Genomic DNA, 19,432 nt, shown 5'->3' on the forward strand with positions numbered 1-19,432 from the left:
GCTGTACTGGGTACAGCCTTGTCACTCGGCTATCCCCTGGAGAGGGTCAGGAGCGATCGGCTCTGATAGGCTGATGTCTATGAGAGCTAATTGCTGTGATTGGCTGGCGGGGGGAGGGAGGGCTAGGGAAAAAAAAAGAAGGATATTTGATTAAAAAAATAAACAAATAAATAAATAAAATAAATAAACAACTCAGCGGCAATCAGAGCCCACCAACAGAAAGCTCTGTTGGTGGGCAGAAAAGGGGAGGGGGTGGATTCACTTGCGTGCTAAGCTATATGGCTCTGCAGCAAGCCATTAAAGCTGAAGAGAACTTATTTGTAAAAAATAACCTGGTCACTAGGGGGAGTAAAGCCTGTGGTCCTTAAGTGGTTAAGGGTCTCCTGCTCACAGTGTTTGCATATATACTCCTCCCTGGGATTGTACGTCTGTCTGTGGGCCATATGCAATTCATTGTTTTTCTCCTGAGTTTTCTCCCAGGTGATATTTTTTTTTACAATTGTCAATAAAATGCCTTTTAAACCACCAGCAAGCAAGAAAACACTTTTTGATACAACCTTTTCATCTACTGTTTAGTCCTTTTTCAAATGAAAAGTGCTGAAAGGTTATTTTAAAAAGAAGTTGAAAAATGATATCCTGGGAGAAAACTCAGGAGAAAAAGTGAATGGCGTATGGGCTTGTGTCTCACAAATTGGCAGTTTCTATAAACCCAAGTGTGTTTTTAATAATGGCAGTATTTGTATAGCGCCTTTCTCCTGTCTGACTCAAAGCGCTTGCGAGGCAGCCACTAGAACACACTCAGCAGCCAGTAGCAGTGTTAAGGAGACTTGCCCAAGAAACTCCTTACTGAATAGGTGCTGGCTCACTGAACAGGCAGAGCCGAGATTTGAACCCAGGTCTCCTGTGTCAGAGGCAGAGCCCTTAACCATTACACTATCCAGCCACTTACCAGATATTTTGTGAAGGAAAATTTTGTACTAAATAAATGTATGAACATAACTGAAAAAAAGAGAATGTTAATTATCTTAGGCCCTGTTCACACTTGCGTTTTTGGGAAAAACGGACCGGATGTCCGGACCGGATCCGGACCGTACCGGCCCGGACCCGTACGGTTCCTATCTGGATCCGGTCCGTTTGCATACGTTTTCAATCAGGTATGAATACGGCTGCGATCAGGATCCGTTTTTTTAAAGAGATAACACACTATAAAAATTCCTGGGGTCTGGGAGGTCATCAGAAGCTGCACCTGTAGAATCAGGTTCTCCACTGTGTAGGGCCTCACCTCCACCTCCGACATACTGCCAAACAGCTCCAGCACAAAGTCACTGCTGCTCCACTCCAGAAATGCTGTGCCCATGTGTCCCCATCCAAAATGGCCGCTAGAAAACGCATAGGAAGTGGGGTAGAACGTCCGTTTTTTTATAGCCAGTGTGTTCTGTGCTTTCCGTTTCCCATTGGTTTCTATTGCCGGATGGTGCAGTCAGGCTCCGGTCCGGGTGCGTGGGCCGGATGATCCGGACCTTAAAAATAGCGTGTGTTGGAAAAGTGTCCGGAGTCCGGCTCCGGTCCGTACGGAACGGACGCATGTGTACGGTCGCATAGACTTTGCATTGCTATGCGGAACGTACGTTCCGTTTGTACAGTATACGGTCCGGATCCGATCAGCCAAATCTGGACAGCGAACGCTAATGTGAACCAGGCCTAAAGAAAAATAAGTCACAATGGCACCATGCTTGTTTGTGAAGATACAGATTCTTTATTATACTCATAAAATATAAAATGGGGTTTATCAACATTTACATTGTTAAGAAAGTACGCCATGTTATTTGATGTTATGTGACAAGCTGACCTTGAATAAACTCATTCTTAGCTTAATATAATTAATTGAAGACATTTCAGGTCTTCAGGTTCCTTGGGGGCTGGTTAACATTACAGCTCCTGCACTTGTATCTAATTAGAGATATTTTGTTTTAATTCATGAAATTCAAATTGGTGTACAGATGGGTAATCAATGGTTTCTTTTGTGCTCTTTGTGCTCTAGTGAGACCTCCGTCTAATGATCTATTGCAATCTCTGAGAACTACTGAGACTCTCGTTTATTGTCATGTCTATTTTTTACTTCTAAGCTAAGAATGAAGAAATCACCTGTACTGAAAAATGGCTTCTTTGCCCAACACAATCCATCCTAAAATGTACTAATGTCAACTTTGAAATGTGAATACTGTGCCCTTTCAATGAACTGGGCACTGAATTACAAATACAATCTCTAATTCATACCTAGTACATTTTAATTAAATAAAATGAGACACCAAAACTTTAAATATTCTTCCATCTCTGTTTCAAAACAGCTTTCTGACCAATATCTGGAAATCAGTCAGAGAATAATAGAATACAGCATAATTAGAAAAAGAAAACGTTATCTGGAGCAACACCAGACATTGACCCGATGTTACTTCCAGGTTACGATATACCTATAATAATAATAATAATCAGGGATGCTCGGATACCCCTTTTTAAAATCCGAATTGATTCAGATCCGGATAGCTAGAAATCCGGATAGGATTGGATATCCGAACCCATTATCCGGGTTAATTCGGGTATCCAAATTGAAAACCTGAAAACTGGAAGTGGCCTTTAAATTGCTTCCAAAACATCTTTTATAGTAAATGATGCATGAGGCATCATGTTTTTTTTAAGAAAAACAGTAATTGTTTATGTGGGGAGGTATAATACAAAAAAAACAACAACAACAACAACAAAATTGGCTGTAAATTAACATTCAGGACTAGGTTCCAGACAGCGGTCGTACAGCCCACATTGGGCTTGATTCACAAAGCGGTGCTAACTGTTAGCACGCCTGTGAAAGCCCCCTTAGCACGTCTAAACAAGCTTTTCGCGCATAAAACTTTACGTGCGCAAAACTTTATGCGCGTAAAACTTTACGTGCGTACTGCACAGAGCGCAGGGCGCTCCGCGCGAAGTGCCCATTAAAGCCTATGGGACTTAGCGCGCGTAAAACTTTGCACGCGTAAAACTTTGCGCGCGCAAAGTTAGCGCGCGATCTGATTGAGAAATCCGGTGCTAACCTACTTAACACCCTGGTTAGCGCGTCTAAAGACTTTAGACGTGCTTAGTGGGTTAGCACCGCTTTGTGAATCAAGCCCCTTGTGTTCAAAGTCCAACGCACAACTGGGACTTCACAGTTTTCAGCCCAGACAGCTCAAAATAATTACAAAGCAATTGTGTTTTGGGTTAAATATAGGTGGTAGCAGCAGCAGTGGCTTGTGGCACCCTGGCTGTGTGAGCAGCACAGGCAGCAGGAGCAGGGCAATGCAGCAGCAGCAGGTGTAACGTGTGCCAGGAGCATGCCGGAGATTGTACCATGGCACATAGCATTGGTACCACGGTTGTAAAAAAAATTGTGAACCAGGCTTAGTTAGTAATAGTTAACAATCAGGAGGAGCCAGGACGGAGGTTGTGGTGGTAAAGGGTGGTAAGGCCAGCATTATGATTCCCAGCCACTTCATGTCCCCTCTTGCCAACAACAGGGAAAGACTCGCCCAACAGGGTCTGGCAGGATTTCTTGCTTACACGGGAAGCAAAGGATGGAGCAGAGGAGGCCACTGAGGACTGGCTGTCTGAACAGGCCGCAGTGTCGGCAGGAGTGGCAGAGGGGCTTCTGGTGCTCTGAGTCTGACCACTGCCAGTGCCAGCTTGCTTCAGCCTGTCGAACTCCTCATGCTCAACAAAATGTTTTTTGGACAGATGGGTGATGAAGCTGGAGGTGCCATACTTGGAGGGGTCACATCCTCTGCTCAGCTTTAGTTTGCACACATTGCATATGGCAAACTTGCTGTCCAATGAGGGCAGAGTGAAGAACTGCCAGATTGGGGACGTGAAGATTCCCCTGCGGCCTGAATGAGATGCTGCTGCTTTTCTCCCTGTGGTGGTTGGGGGTTGAGTGGTACGGCTGGTGGTAGTGGCAGAAGATGAAGCAGCAGGCTGTGGGTCCCGCATTCCATGCCCACTGTTGCTCCTGCCACTGTCTGCAATGCTGATCCTCCATGCCAAACCCACCGACGCATCCTACTCCTCAGAGCTGACATCCCCCTCCTGTGGATGGTAGTCACAGTCCTTCATCTCATCATCAACATCATACTCCCCCTCCTCAAACAACTGCTGCTGGGATGATGACCCCCCAAACTCCTCTTCTGCTGCCACATGCAAGGATCCCCCCCCCCCACAACCACTGTCTGCATTTGTGACTCCTCCACATAGCCCAATGTGCCCAGAATATCCTCGTCAAACTCTCTGCTGGTAACAGCCTGGCTGATTGTGATCGTGGTGCCTGGAGTGAAAAGCTCGCTCACTGAGATTAGGCTGCCCACTGGGGTCGACGTGATGACTGAGTCCCCAGAAACTGGTGGGCGGCTGCTGCTGCTCCTGCGAACAGGAGTGCTGGTGGGGGTGGAGGTCTCTGTTGTAGAGCTAGTGGTGGCCTGCTCATCCACCATTAACTGAAAAATGGCCGCTACAAGCTACTGAACCTCTGCAGAGTGACTACCCCTATTAACAGCTGTACAGCCAGTGGCTAGCGGCAGAATGGACACTGACCCGGCAGAACTGCTGAATGTGGCTGCAATGTTGCTTCCTCTCCTCTTGGCCTTGCTGCCCTCCCCCGGCTGTCAGTGCTAGCAGACATAGTACAAATTAAATGTGATGATGATGTCAACAGATGATGTGGGGTACTTGTACTTTATTAAAATTGGGGTTGGATTTTAACGATAATCAGCACAGAGTGACAGACAGCAGAGTAGAAGACAGTGCACACTAACTGGTCTATCTGTCAACTGACACTCAGCACAGCAACACTGCAGTAATCTGTAGTAAGCTAACACAGTACTACTCTAACAAACAACTACTAGCACTGCAGTACTAACTACACAATAACACAGCAGTATTCCTATTCCCTAACCTATACTGTAGCTAAGGCTAATAGCAGGCCAGCAGCAGCAGACTTTGCCTGCACTCACACAGGACCTAACTAGCAGCTGCTGCAGCACAGAGTCTGACTGTCACTGACTAAAATCACAAAATTACACAAGCTAGCTAAGGAAAAAACAATAAAAGAGTGGTATAGTACAGGTGTTTATGTGCAAAAACGCTACAGTATACAGCACTTGCTTAGCCAACAGCACTGGAGATGTCTCTCAGTGAGCAGTCACAGCAAGCACAATTTTCTCATCATGCCTCCTGCCTTATATACAGGAGGGGCTGGCCAGGGTTCCCCTCTGTGATTGGTTGCTACGGCCTGGGCTGGTAGCCCTCTGATTGACTGAATGAGGTCATGGAGCCCACTGATTGGCTCAGTGACGTCATCTGGGTAATGCTAATTCCTATTCGGATACCGTTGCGAATCCGGATACCACATTCCGGATTTGGCCCGCTATCCGGAATCTGAATCCAAGGTCGCATAGCTGAAAAGTTTGGATAATCTGGGTAGTTTGGGTACCCGGAACCCGGATGAGCATCACTGATAATAATATTGTATACCAAGACATAAAAGGTAACCTTTTCCAAACTTTTCTTTACTTGTACTTAGTTCGACATTTAATAATAATAAAAAAATCAATTACAAACAAAGAGTCAATAGATGGCTACAATTTCACAGGTCCATGAATTAAAAGGTCCCTCTTCCTTGCATACCTTCCCTAAATTCTTGTGCAACAAACTCTCTCAACTCTGGACAACAAGCACAAGGGCTGGTTCTTGGACCCCTTCTCTTCTCTGTCTACACCAAAGGTTTCAAACACAAGGCCCGTGGACCAAATGTGGCCCTACTTGACATTTTATGTGGCTCTCCACAGATTCAAATGTGCATCAGTGTAAGCAGTTAAAGAACCACAGTACACTGCCGTCCCATCCAGAGGAGCACAATGGTGATAGTGTTACTGGTTGAAATATTGTCAGAATTAGGTGGAGCAACAATCCAAGGGGACTGATACAACAAAATTACGATGGGGCCCCATCTTGGGATCCAAACCCCTTAACCACCCTGGCGTTCTATTTCAATTGCCAGGGTGGCGGCGACAGGGTTTTTTTTACGTCATTTTTTTTTTGTATGCTGCCAACTGAAAGTTGGCAGCATAAAAGCCCACTAGAGGGCGCACACGGTGCGCCCTTCTGATCACTTTCGGCGATCACAAGTAACAAGAAATCCCGCGGAGAGCGGGATTTCTTGTTAGGCTTACCCCGTCGCCATGCCGTCGCCATGCCTGACGTCAGACACCTTCGATCCAGCCCTTTGCGCTGCCCAAAAGTGTTTGGTCCAGGCAGCGCAGGGTTCGGGTGGGGGGAGGGCCTCTTCCGCCACTGCACGCAGGGCAGCCATCAGGGGGGGGGGCAACTGACACTGCAGTGAGGGGCCCAGAGCTTCTGGGGGCCCTGGGCCCCCCCAAGAGCTGGAAGGGCCGCATGTGCTGGCTGCAGGCCTGTGGCTCACTATCCAGCACACCACGTTCCAGCACAGAAGAGTGACATCAGCGCTTGAACGTGGGGAGCAGATGAGTGAGCCCACTATAGCGGACGTTCTATACTGGGGCACCACCTATATCTGGCTACATGCTACCTATACTGGGACACCACCTACACTGGGGCTGGTACCACCTATACCTAGCTACCTATACTGGGGCACCACCTATAGCTGGCTACCTATACTGGGGCACCACCTATACTTGCCCCCAGTATAGCTTCCCACCTATACTGGGGGCACCTGTTAGGATTTCTCCTGTGACGTGTTCTGTCCATTGCAGGTGGAGCCGCAAATGGACAGTTCTGGTTTGTCAGTCTGCATTAGGTTGTGCAATCGCAGTGAGTCACTTTATCATTTGCAATTGCTCTGCAGTTCTGGACAGTTCAGAATACTTTCATTATTCCACTAATGGTTTGGTGCAGCTGAGCTTCAGCCAGATAGCCCTGGATTTCCTGCATGCATGTTCTTGCATAGTACTGCATGCATTTGTTATGATGGTCTTTCAGCTAGCAAATGGTGTTCAGGCCAGCACAGGATTGAATGATTACCATTCAGCTGTGTGGATATTTGCATCTCTGCTCTCATTGGATGACCTCAGTATAAAAGTTTGCTTCCTGCAAGCGTGCTCCGCCCGTCATAGTTTCAGCTCTGTCTAGGCTGTTACTGGGTCCCTTGATATTGTGAAATATATTCCTTGTCTTAGTTCAGTTATCCTGTGGAGCTATGTTATATATTTCCCACGGGGACATATATATGTACTTCTTCTATTGTAGAGATTTGTATTGCCTAGCCCTGTTCGCGGTATTGCTCCAGTTCCTAGCCAGTTTTCCTTGCTTATGTTATATATCTGTTCATTGCCGACATATACATATGTTAGTCAGTCGTTTGTAGTTTCATTGATAGCTGTAAATTGTAATACGCTAGGAAATCATATCTATTGTATATTTGTCTATGTATTACATTTGCCTGCCTTTGATTCTGCTATTTTCTGACTATTCTGTCCTGTCCTTGCGAGGTAGCCATTGCTGTGGTTGCTATTGGCTACCTCACTCTTGTCTGTGTAAATGCTTGCTGTCACTGTGGCAGTGATTAGTTTAGAAAGCATTCATTCTGTCAGCCTCCATCCTCCTAGTCCTGTCCTTGCTGGTAGCCATTGCTGTGGTTGCTATTGGCTACCTCACTCCAGTCTGTCTTGTATCTGTCTGAATGTTTGCTATCACAAGAGCAGCGCAACATCGCACTGCGCTGCCATTGCGTCTTATCAGAAGCCCAGAGCTGCAGTTGCTCTGGGCAGCCTGTGTGGCCTCTTCCATAATTCAGCTCTCAGCCTCCTTGTGCTGGCTGGTCAGAAAGTATGACCCCCCCCAGCGTTACAGCACCTGTACCTGGCTAACCTATACTGGTGCACCACCCATACCAGGCTACCTATACTGGGGGCAAATATACCAGGCTACCTATACTGGGGCACCACCTATAGTTGAATACTTATACTGGAAGCACCTGTATCTTACTGGTTTATACTGGGGTACCAGCTATACCAGGCTACTTATACTGGGGGCATCTACACCAGGCTTCCTATACTGGGGCACCACCTATAGCTGGCTACTTATACTGGCTTTCAAAGAGATTTGACCAGCGCTGCACAATATTCTTTATGTCACTCCCACCACCAACACCACGTGGAGAGCGACTCACCGATTTTGTTGGACCACAGATTATAATGGTCTAATGCGCATGCGGGGCATTCAGGCTCCCCTCGCCTACACTGTACTCCGCCCTTGCTGCAGCCACCATCAATCGTTACGTTTTCCAAGCCAACGTCTCCAACATATACAAATTTTCCTCAAGATAAAAGCATTGAACACTCTCATAGCGCAACACTGTATAAAATTGCATGTATTTATTCCTTTCTATGCACTTACAGATTCGCAGTAGGTTTGGCACATTGAGTTTTTCCCACGGGCTCTCCCCCGCTCAGCCTCCCGGTATGGCTGAATGGAATCCTCAATCCAATTCGTATGGGTCAGCTCTGGCCTCCCACCGTCTATCTGGAAGTGCGGAAGACGCCGTCTGCAGGTCCGCCCGATCGATTTCGTCACAGCACGTGACTCATCAGGGGCTCGGACCTGCTACGGCGTGTGTAGCTCTAAAAGCCTCCATTCTGATAGCCCATTGGTTGGGAGTGACTCTGTCACCTCCCCTCAACAAAACTTTATTAAAAATTTGCTCTCCAGCGTGGTTACGTGTTAAATAGTGCTGAAACCACGTCTGGAGTTTAAACTTCTGCATGATATTTCAAACTTATGTTAAAAAGAGGATAATTGTCCTCTACAAGTAAAAGAATAATACTGATAGTGGGCACCTTCCAGGTTTTTAATTTACAAGTCAGTCACCCCGTGAAACTCCGTGGGTGAGAGCCCATGTTTACAACCCAATTATCATATTACATTAAAACATATGTTTTATTAAAACTAATAGGTTACATATCAAAAAATCACCGAGGTAATCCTGTTAGAAGCACATGTGGAAAAATTCATTAGCTTTAGACAACCTTTCAATCTTATGCGACTTCTGGGTATATACTGCCCTCAAGTGGATGAAAAAATTTACTACATGTCAGGTAGATTATATCAGAGTATGGGGATTTCACTCTTTATTTATTAATCCTGTACTCATTCCTTATCATAGTTATAATGTTGTTACTATGTGTTAAGTATGGTATCTCAGTTTTTATCAGGGTGGGCTTCCTCCCATGTATTTTCCGCGCAGCTGCTGCAGCGAGTTTTTTTCCCTTTTCTATCCCTGTTCAATAAAACATTTCAGATCAATGTCTATATTAAACCCCTTAGGGGTTTAATCCAGCCCACTTGTCCTTTTGTGCACTGGAAAAGGTTAACAAACACTGGAGGGGAGGCAACTTTATCCGGTTGCTATCCCAAAAGGAAACACAGTGGATATATGAACTTGAAACCTTGACCCCTAAGGGGTTTAATATAGACATTGATCTGAAATGGTGGTGTGGAGCCAGGGCGGCCCCGGGGCGCCATTGTGGGCGGTTTGCCCAGGGCGGTGCTTTCCCCCTTCCCCAATATGTGCTCATCCATTGGGCTCTGCACTGCTTAAATGCGGCCTCCTTTTGGCCATTGGGTGGTGCGCAGCCCATTTGTGACTAATTTCAATCTGGCCACAAGATGGCACTCTTGGTTGGTTGGGTTGATGCGCTGCTCCAATCGGCCGGTGCGCGCTCTATGCCTTTATCTGCGTGCGCAGGTTTGTGACGCGCTGGTGTGGGATGGATGCGCGCCTGATGTGGTATCCCCCCGGTCTGCGCGCGCAGCAGTGTGACGCGCTGACGTGGGGCGGGCCCACGTACGGCCGGGCGTCCTGGGGCCGCCGGGCGCCATTATTAGGCCAGGTCTGCACGGATGGGATGACCTAATGAGCCTGCCCTGATGATGCTGGCGACTTTGCCAGGGAAACCGGTCGGCAAACCAGGGCTCATTGCCTACCAGTAGCAACGCTCCACCTGGGGGATTACCAACACCGACCAACCTAGAGTGGATGAGTATTCTTTGCAATCCTTGTTTTACAATACGCTGACATGCATATGGATGGACATTGCCTCATACACTATTTTATGAAAATACTACAACTACATTATATCTTCCATCACGTGACCATAATGGGATTGGAGAGCTGCATAAGGGACTAATCCCTGGCGGACTTTACACTGTTTATAGATCTGTTTGTTGATAAGCAATACAGTGATCTCCGACATCATATCCCATATTATCACTGATCCATGAGGAGAATGGAGAACTGTACAAGGGAATGATCACTGGTGGATCTCAACACTGTTTACTCACTAATTGCTGACTAACAATACAGTGATCTCCTACTACATTCCATACTACAGCTGATCTTGAGACTATTTGTCACGTAAACGATATGTTTGATGGATGCTATGACGTTTTGATGTCCTTATGAACCTTGCTCTTGCGATTTAATCGAGGAACTAAGAAGGTGTATTTGAGCTGATGGTTGTATTGAGTATACTGAATAACCAAGGAACATTGTCACTCCAGTGATGAGGAATGACCATTGGGATACATGTATGTCACCATACTAGGAAGAAACTCGGTTTGAACCTTGTTTTGAACTCTGCTTTGATCTTATGATACCACCTTGGATTGCTATGGATCTTACATCTCTATGCATTTGAATACGCCCTTTTTTTGTTCAAATTGGAACTGCACTTTGTGTGGTCCACAATTTTTAGGCCTATACATTTTTTGCTGTGAGCTCCAGCTTATAATTGTTTGACCTATTTATCATGTTAACAACTAATGTTGGTTTTTCAGGCCGGTGATTGAGTTCCCCCAGGTCATTGGAGTTAATACTCTGGTTTTTTATAGAATCAAGTTGCTAAATAATGTTTTATAATTGGTGATTAAATAAATGTTATTGATTTTATAGTATATTTTTCTTCCTTTTTTTCAAGTGAATAGTTTATGGTTTATGAGTCTCAGACTCTAAAGGAAGCACCTTATTTGCTAATTTGGGACCCACAGTGTGAAAAACAATTTTATACAGTGTTGCGCTATGAGAGTGTTCAATGCTTTTATCTTGAGGAAAATTTGTATATGTTGGAGACGTTGGCTTGGAAAACGTAACGATTGATGGTGGCTGCAGCAAGGGCGGAGTACAGTGTAGGCGAGGGGAGCCTGAATGCCCCGCATGCGCATTAGACCATTATAATCTGTGGTCCAACAAAATCGGTGAGTCGCTCTCCACGTGGTGTTGGTGGTGGGAGTGACATAAAGAATATTGTGCAGCGCTGGTCAAATCTCTTTGAAATACATGATTGAAAGGACATACTCGCCTAAATTGATTTCAGCGAAGCCTCAAAAAGTCAAAGAGCACTTGGACTTTTTTAACCTATTGTTTAATACCAGGAGAGTGTTTGCATGATATTTAACTGGACTGGTAATTTTTTAGTAATATGAGGCAGATCCAAGTAACTGCCAGAATATTTTAAAGTTATTGTGGTTTATGTATGATAATTTACTGACATTCCATAGGATTTGGATCCAGGTGATCCGTGGATATTTGAGCGCAAGGCTACGAACAGCATTTAGGCTGTAATTGCACATTGATAATACTTATACTGGCTACCTATACTGGGGGCACCTATGCCTGGATACCTATACTGGGGGCACCTATACCTGTCAAGGGGCAGGGGGACGAGCTGAGACAGAGGGGGATAAGAGGTAACACAGGGAGATAAAAGAGGCACAGGGGGAACAGAAGCAGACAAAAGAGGCACAGGGAGAAAAGAGATGAGACGGGAACATGAGGTCACACAGAGGGGCACAAAAGAGGCACAAACTGAGGTGAGACAGAGGGGGACAAAAGAAGCACAAGAAGAAAAGAGGCGGAGAAAAGAGAACGGATAAAGCATAAGAATGAAACAACAAGTCCCTATCTCATTTGTTAACCGGGGACTACCTGTATTTTGCTAGTATTTGGCTCCACCCACAACATGACATGGTCACACCCACTTTTTTGCTGCATCATGTTGTGCATGCCACTTTCTTCAGTGTCGGAGCCATGCACATTTTTTGATGCAGCGCACTTTGCGCACGGACACGGTGGTGGCTAGTGGGTGGGCCCAGGGAGGGGGGCCCAGGCCTAATGTGTGAGGGGCCCCAAAATTTCTGATGGCGGCCCTGACTGCATGCAGCGGATCGCCGCTAAGCGGCGGCAATCGAAGACCACACGCAGCTAGCAAAGTGCTAGCTGCGTGTGGCGCAGTTTATTTGGTGTCAATTGGACCAGCAGGGCCAGAGATATCAGCCTCGGCGGCAATCGATGAGCTGAGCATGTCCATACCGCCAAGAAGGTTAATGTGGCTGGTAAAACACCCCCCTTCCCGACACCTAAGATTGCCAAACATACTGTGGAGAGTTGAAGGCTAGGATCTTGCCATTGTACGCATTTCATCTTGATCCTTTTCTGCCGAAGCAGCACTGGAGTAGGTAAATATTAAACTGCTCCACTGAGCTACTCTGCAGGATTTTCTCAAACTTAACACGAGTAAGACAAAACTTGTTGAATTTCCACCATCTTGTTTTTAACATCCTCTCTTTCATACCATGTCATATGAATGAGGAAAACACCCCATAACCTCTTCCAACCAAGCCCACTACATGGGGTAATGTTAAACTTTGAACTCTAATTTAATCCTCATATTGACAGGTTACCTCCTGTCACCTCAGTCCCACCTTTCATTTTCCTTTGATGTTCTTTCTCTCTGCCATCGCTGCACTAGCTTACTATAACTAAAATAATCCATATTAAACTGTGAGCTTCGAAAGCACTCCGTAAATGTACCCTCCTACCCTGCATGCGTCCCCCCCAAACACACACATTCTAGATGTAGACTTACGAGCAATATTCACGATACACTGGAGGCTTTCATGTTCTCAAACCTGGCAATCTGGTCAAATCCTCACAGCCTTGCACACAAGATCTCTCATGAACTTAGACCTAAAGCATGTGATAAGACAAGACTAAAAGAGGCAGAGAGCAAATAGGAAGAGTCTTTCTCTCATGCAAGTCCTTCCGATACGCTGCAACATGTTCTCGAGAGGGTCAAGGTTTTCTACCACCCCTGGCAGTGGAGGAGAGAGCTGTCGCATAAGAGATTTCCCCTACAGCCCTTTAGACATTTAACCCTTAAGATTCCTGTTTGAAGATGTGGAGGAGCAAGTGAGGAAATCACCTAAGCATAGCCTGTTCAATGTTTCTTGGAAAGTTCGTTTAAACTGTCGTAATAAAATGAAATGTTAAGAAAGACTAATAGACAGATTCAGAGGGAATATTACAAACATGTGCATCTAAAGATTCGGGGATGCCTTTCACTATTGTAGTACCATCAGTGCTCCGAGAACAGCATGTAACAAAACAGAGACAGTTCCTCACGGAAAAGGTTTTTGTGAATTGAAGGTCATTTTTTTCAGTCAATTACCGAACTTCTACCACACCTGTGGATATCTTGATGAATTAGCAAACAAAAGTCTAAAACACTGAATGCAGTATTTTCCCAACTTTTTTTTTTTTTTTTTTAATCAAACAGCCTTTGATGAATTGAAGCCATAATCCGTCACCATCACTACACATGTGTGTCCAACTTCCAAACTATAATAATTCCAAACAGTCCAAAACACTTGGGGCAATCTGCAAATCAAGATGGCAAAGCCTTTCTCCTTTACAAAACACCCTTATCCAACATTGTAGACAGTTAGGGGCTCACCCCTAAAATTTATGATGGGAAAGACAAAAGTATTTTTTTAACATAAACTTTATTAGGAAACAAAGGTTACATAACATATCACAGTAGTTAATACTAAACTGGACAAGTTCCCATGTAGTAGAGATAGGTCAACGTGACAGTCACTGTGCCTCTCAGGACAGGAAGGTCACCAAGGAATGCAGAACAGGCACCACTGATGATCATAAAGCTTTTTTCTTATCTCATCAATGCAACAGGCACAACAACAAACTGATGTTTTGAGATCCATATCTCTTTTTAAAGGGACTCCGAGCAGTGCAGAAACTATGGAAATATGCATACCATTTAGAGGCTTTCTTTCTCCTCTTTCCAACAATATATAAACCGCCGCCCTACGCCTTTTAGTTTTCGTTATTTTTGCAATCGAAATTGAGTTTTCTAAAAGGCGTAGGGTGACGGTATACCTATTGGGGAACTGCAGTACTAAAGTAAAACTCCACCCACCTACTCCTGCAGGATCACACACATATTATACTAAAACAGAATATGGTAATGATTATAGTAAACACCCCAAAACATACCCCTCTAATGCATAGACAAAAAAAAAACACACACAAAAAAAAAAAAAAACCCATGCGTGAATTCCCTTAACCTCCTTGACGGTAATGACGAGCTCAGCTCGTCCATTATTGCCAGAGGGCGCCGCTCAGGCCCTGGTGGGCCGATTTTCATCATTTTTTTTAAACACGCAGCTAGCACTTTGCTAGCTGCGTGTCTAGCCTGATCGCCACCGCCGAAGCACCGCTACCCGCTGCGTTAGAGGCCCCCCCCCGAGACCCAGTGCGCAGCCTGGCCAATCAGTGCCAGGCAGCGCTGAGGGGTGGATCGGGACTCCCGATGACATCAAAACGTCAATAGTGTCGATGACTTTATCACGATCGTCGCCATGGGGAAGCCCTAAAGGAAATGCCATTCAGAATGGGATTTCCTTATGGGAAGACGTGCCAGCGGTGATCGGAAGGTGGGAGGGATGCGGGAGGGAGGGGGGAATCATGTAGCTAGCGCTAGACTAGCTACATGATAGAAAAAAAAATTCAAAAAATAGTGCTGCGCATCCACCCTGGTGCATTTAATAGAACGCCAGGGTGGTTAATACAAGGAAAAACTGTGTAGATAATATTAGAGTCAAACCAGGATGAGAGACTAATCAGGAGCCAGGAAACATGTAACCAATCATGCCCTCTCTGTCACCCACAGAACATGGCAGGGACACGCCCACTCAGTGTCGCTCAGCCCCATCCACATTTGTGACTCATTATCTTGTGGAAAAACAGAAATCCACAGAAAACCAAAAAGCTACAAAAAAAAAACTTGGAATCCCGCCCCAAAAACAGAAATCCAAACAAATTTTGAAAAAAACATAAACAACAGCGGAAAAATGTCATTCATCTACAGGTGGATTTGCAAATGCAAAAATAGTGACTAACAGAGACAGAAATCCAATAAGGCATGATGTATTAGGCTCACAAGCCCTGGCAGAGGCACTAAAACATTGAAAAAGACTGGTAGCAAGAAACACGGTTTTTATTAAAGGTAACTATACAGGATCTTCTAAAAAAATTAGCATATTGTGATAAAGTTCATTATTTTCTGTAATGTACTGATAAACATTAGACTTTCATATATTTTAGATTCAAATACACACAACTGAAGTAGTTCAAGCCTTTTATTGTTTTAATATTGATGATTTTGGCATACAGCTCATGAAAACCCACATTTCCTATCTCAAAAAATTAGCACATTTCATCCGACCAATAAAAGAAAAGTGTTTTTAAAACAAAAAAAAGTCAACCTTCAAATAATTATGTTCAGTTATGCACTCAATACTTGGTCAGGAATCCTTTTGCAGAAATCACTGCTTCAACGCGGCGTGGCATGGAGGCAATCAGCCTGTGGCACTGCTCAGGTGTTATGGAGGCCCAGGATGCTTCGATAGCGGCCTTAAGCTCATCCAGAGTGTTGGGTCTTGCGTCTCTCAACTTTCTCTTCACAATATCCCACAGATTCTCTATGGGGTTCAGGTCAGGAGAGTTGGCAGGCCAATTGAGCACAGTAATACCATGGTCAGTAAACCATTTACTAGTGGTTTTGGCACTGTGAGCAGGTGCCAGGTCATGTTGAAAAATTAAATCTTCATCTCCATAAAGCTTTTCAGCAGATGGAAGCATGAAGTGCTCCAAAAACTCCTGCTAGCTGCATTGTCCCTGCCCTTGATAAAACACAGTGGACCAACACCAGCAGCTGACATGGCACCCCAGACCATCACTGACTAATGTTTATCAGTACATTACAGAAAATAATGAACTTTATCACAATATGCTAATTTTTTGAGAATATCCTGTACATTAAATACAAAAAGAAAGATCATAGTCCAAATTAAGGCCACCTCCCCCAGGGCACCAAGTCTATGAATCCTCTGAGCCCCTCTTTTAGAGAGTTCCTTGGCACAATGATGACTTGCATCCCAATCAACTGGGACCCCATCCACCACCATGTCCAGGGACCCTTAGTTGAGAAACATTATAGTTGCAAGGCATTATTATTCAGAGAAATGTCTTGCCACTACCTGTGAAGTGTCCCCATTTCTAATCACAGATTTATGTGAGATTTAAAGAGCTTTATGATCATTAGTGGTGCCAGTTCTGCATTCCTTGGTAAAATATGGCATAAGTCATCATATAAAGATGAAAGTATCTTCCACACACATATGATATGTCAGATTTGACCCTAGTGATGACTCAGGGAAACCTAGAGCCCATAAATTAATAATATGACCCTCAGAACCCTACCTCTACCCCAGCTGTAACTTTTAAATTATTTATTGCCATCTTAGCGATATATATCTTGTTTTTTTCAGTAGAATCTAGACTTCCTTTATATAATATTTTTCTCCCAAAAACTGTTTTATTTTATAGTCATGTTATGGGGAAAAATTACAGTATGTGTAAATGCAGAAAATACCCTTTTTTCACCCTTCCCAGTTTCCATACAACACATCCCACCATTATAAAACACAGAACAATGAATTATTTGGCCCTTCCCAATTAAAATGATACCCCATATGCCGTATTTTACTTCTAGCTGAGCATGTGGCGGTCCGTTATCCCCAGTCTGCACGTCTGTGGCAATCAAATGCATTCACTAGGGTGAGAGTTCAAGGGGCATAGAGCTGTACAGTTGAATTGCTAGGCAACGTCAGATTGTTACATCTGCAGAGCATATGGGCCCAAAATGTTCACCTTACCGATAACATCCAATTGCTACAGTCATTTAGGTCACATTCACAGTGGTACATTATGGTCGCACGTTTTAAAGTCTGATAACGAAAGCTTACCGCACTGCAATGCTAATCCTATGGGCCGTTCACAGTGCAATGTTAAAGTCGCGTTAAAAGTGGTGTGTTACTGGTAACTCACTGCTTGCGGTGCGTTACCTCTTAATGCAGACACGCAACGACTTTAATGTTGCATTAAAACGCAATGTTCCACTGTGAATACAACCTAAAAGTTAATAAACAGGTATAGGTATTGTAGAGGTTAATAATGTGTTAATAGGCTAGCCTGGGGTTAAAATTTAACCAGGGCTAAAAAAAAAACAAAAAAAAACACTCCTTATTTGATAATCCAAACATTTGTATAGCACTTTTCTCCTGTCAGACTCAAAGTGCTCAAGAGCTGCAGCCACTGGGTCACGCTCAAGAAGCCACCCTGCAGTGTTAGGGAGTCTTGCCTTGAACTCCTTACTGAATAGGTACTTGATCTAGCCAGGATTTGAACCCTGGTCTCCCAAGTCAAAGGCAGAGCCCTTAGCCAGTACACTATCAAGACCATGTGACTTTAGATTATTTTTTTAACTTTGAAAATGTTTTTTTTCCCCTAGCTTCATTGAATGATTGTTGCTCTTAGCTAGCAATGATCATTCACAGGACCATGCATGTGCATGCGCGGCAGCAGGCAGTGGTTTTAAATGCAGGAAATAGATTATATGTCCTAAAACCTACAGCAGCACGACAAAGGATGTATAATCTTCATTCTGGAACAGCAACAGGTTAGTATTAAAACTACTCCATTAAGGCTTTGTTCACGTTAGAGGCGTTTTTGGGAAAATCTAAGCACGGACGTTTCTCCGAAAACGCTCAGAAAGCGGTTACACCACGGTGTGCTACGCTGTAGTTCAGACTAGAGCGTTCAGTGCGCTATCAGTTTTCAAAAGCGGTGCTTGAGCCATTTTAGGGCTTTTTTTGCTATAATGGGAGGTATAGGAAAAACGCAAAATGCTTACAAAACCGCTTTGTGGAGCGATTGCATTCGCGTTTTTAAGAATAAATACATTGTATTTATTCTTTTTCGGATCAAAGAGTTCACTTCCTGACTTGCGTCAGGGAGTGAAATACCAAAACTCTCGGGAAAAACGCGTCGGAAACCGCTAAACTCCCCAAAAAATTGCCCACCCAAGCGCCGGGAATCTGAAAGAAAAAATGCCTCAAAATAGGGCTACCGGGGAGGGACACGCGAGCCGAACGCAATGTTAACAGGTCCTGTTAATTTTTCATTTGATTTTATTTTTTTTCTGATTTGGTGATTTTATATTAATTGATTTTAGTAAAACTGATTAACATTAAACTGATACTTCAGACAGCTTTAAAAGAATAAAGAAATACTTGTTTTTTTTATTGTTGAATATAAAAAAAAATATTCAAAAAGTGCTGAATAATAATGTTCAAAGTAACAAGAGAGTAAAGATATAGGTTGTGTCCAACTACAACATTTCCAAAGGGCTGTAAATATACAAGACCGGCCTCAAATGGAAAATAAGGTGGGGTTGTGCAGGTCTCTTTACACTGAATGCAGAATAAATTATCATATACAATAAAATAATAATTCTCATGAGGACAGCAAGCATAATTGACCAACATGAAGTTTAAAGTGTACCTGAAAGCAGCAATCAGAAAGATTTTATACTTACCCAGTGCTTCCTCCAGCCCCATGAGCATCGCTGCGTCAACTCGCCATCCACCCGGGTGGCTCTGTTTGGCCGTAATCAGTCCCAGTAATCTGGCTCAATCACGTCAGTCAGGCTCTTCTGCACATGTGCAGCTGTCCGCGCATGCACAGAAGAGCCTGACTGACGCGACTGAGCCAGATTACCTGGACTGATTGTGGCCAAACGGAGCCACCCGGGAGGACGGGGAGGTATGCAGCAGTGCTCATGGGGCTGTAGGAAGCACCGGGTAAGTATAAAATCTTTCTGATTCCTGCTCTCAGGTTTCCTTTAATGCATAAATAAGTGAACTTGTAAAGTCATAGTAATCTTATTGTCTTTATGAGGACTAATTGATTTTAAATAACAGTTTATTCTGGTTTTAGTGATTTAGTGAAATCTCTGGGGGTATCTTATTACAACTCATTAGTATGGTGTTTTACATTTACAACAATTCTGAACACTGTGCAAGGCCAACGGTAGTTGGGGTTGGCAAGGCCCTATATGAGTGTTGCATTTTTTAAAATTATTCAGTGAACATTGTTGCTGCTATTTTTGTTTTTATT

The sequence above is a fragment of the Hyperolius riggenbachi genome, chromosome 4 (assembly GCF_040937935.1).
Source record: "Hyperolius riggenbachi isolate aHypRig1 chromosome 4, aHypRig1.pri, whole genome shotgun sequence".
Classification (NCBI taxonomy): Eukaryota; Metazoa; Chordata; class Amphibia; order Anura; family Hyperoliidae; genus Hyperolius; species Hyperolius riggenbachi.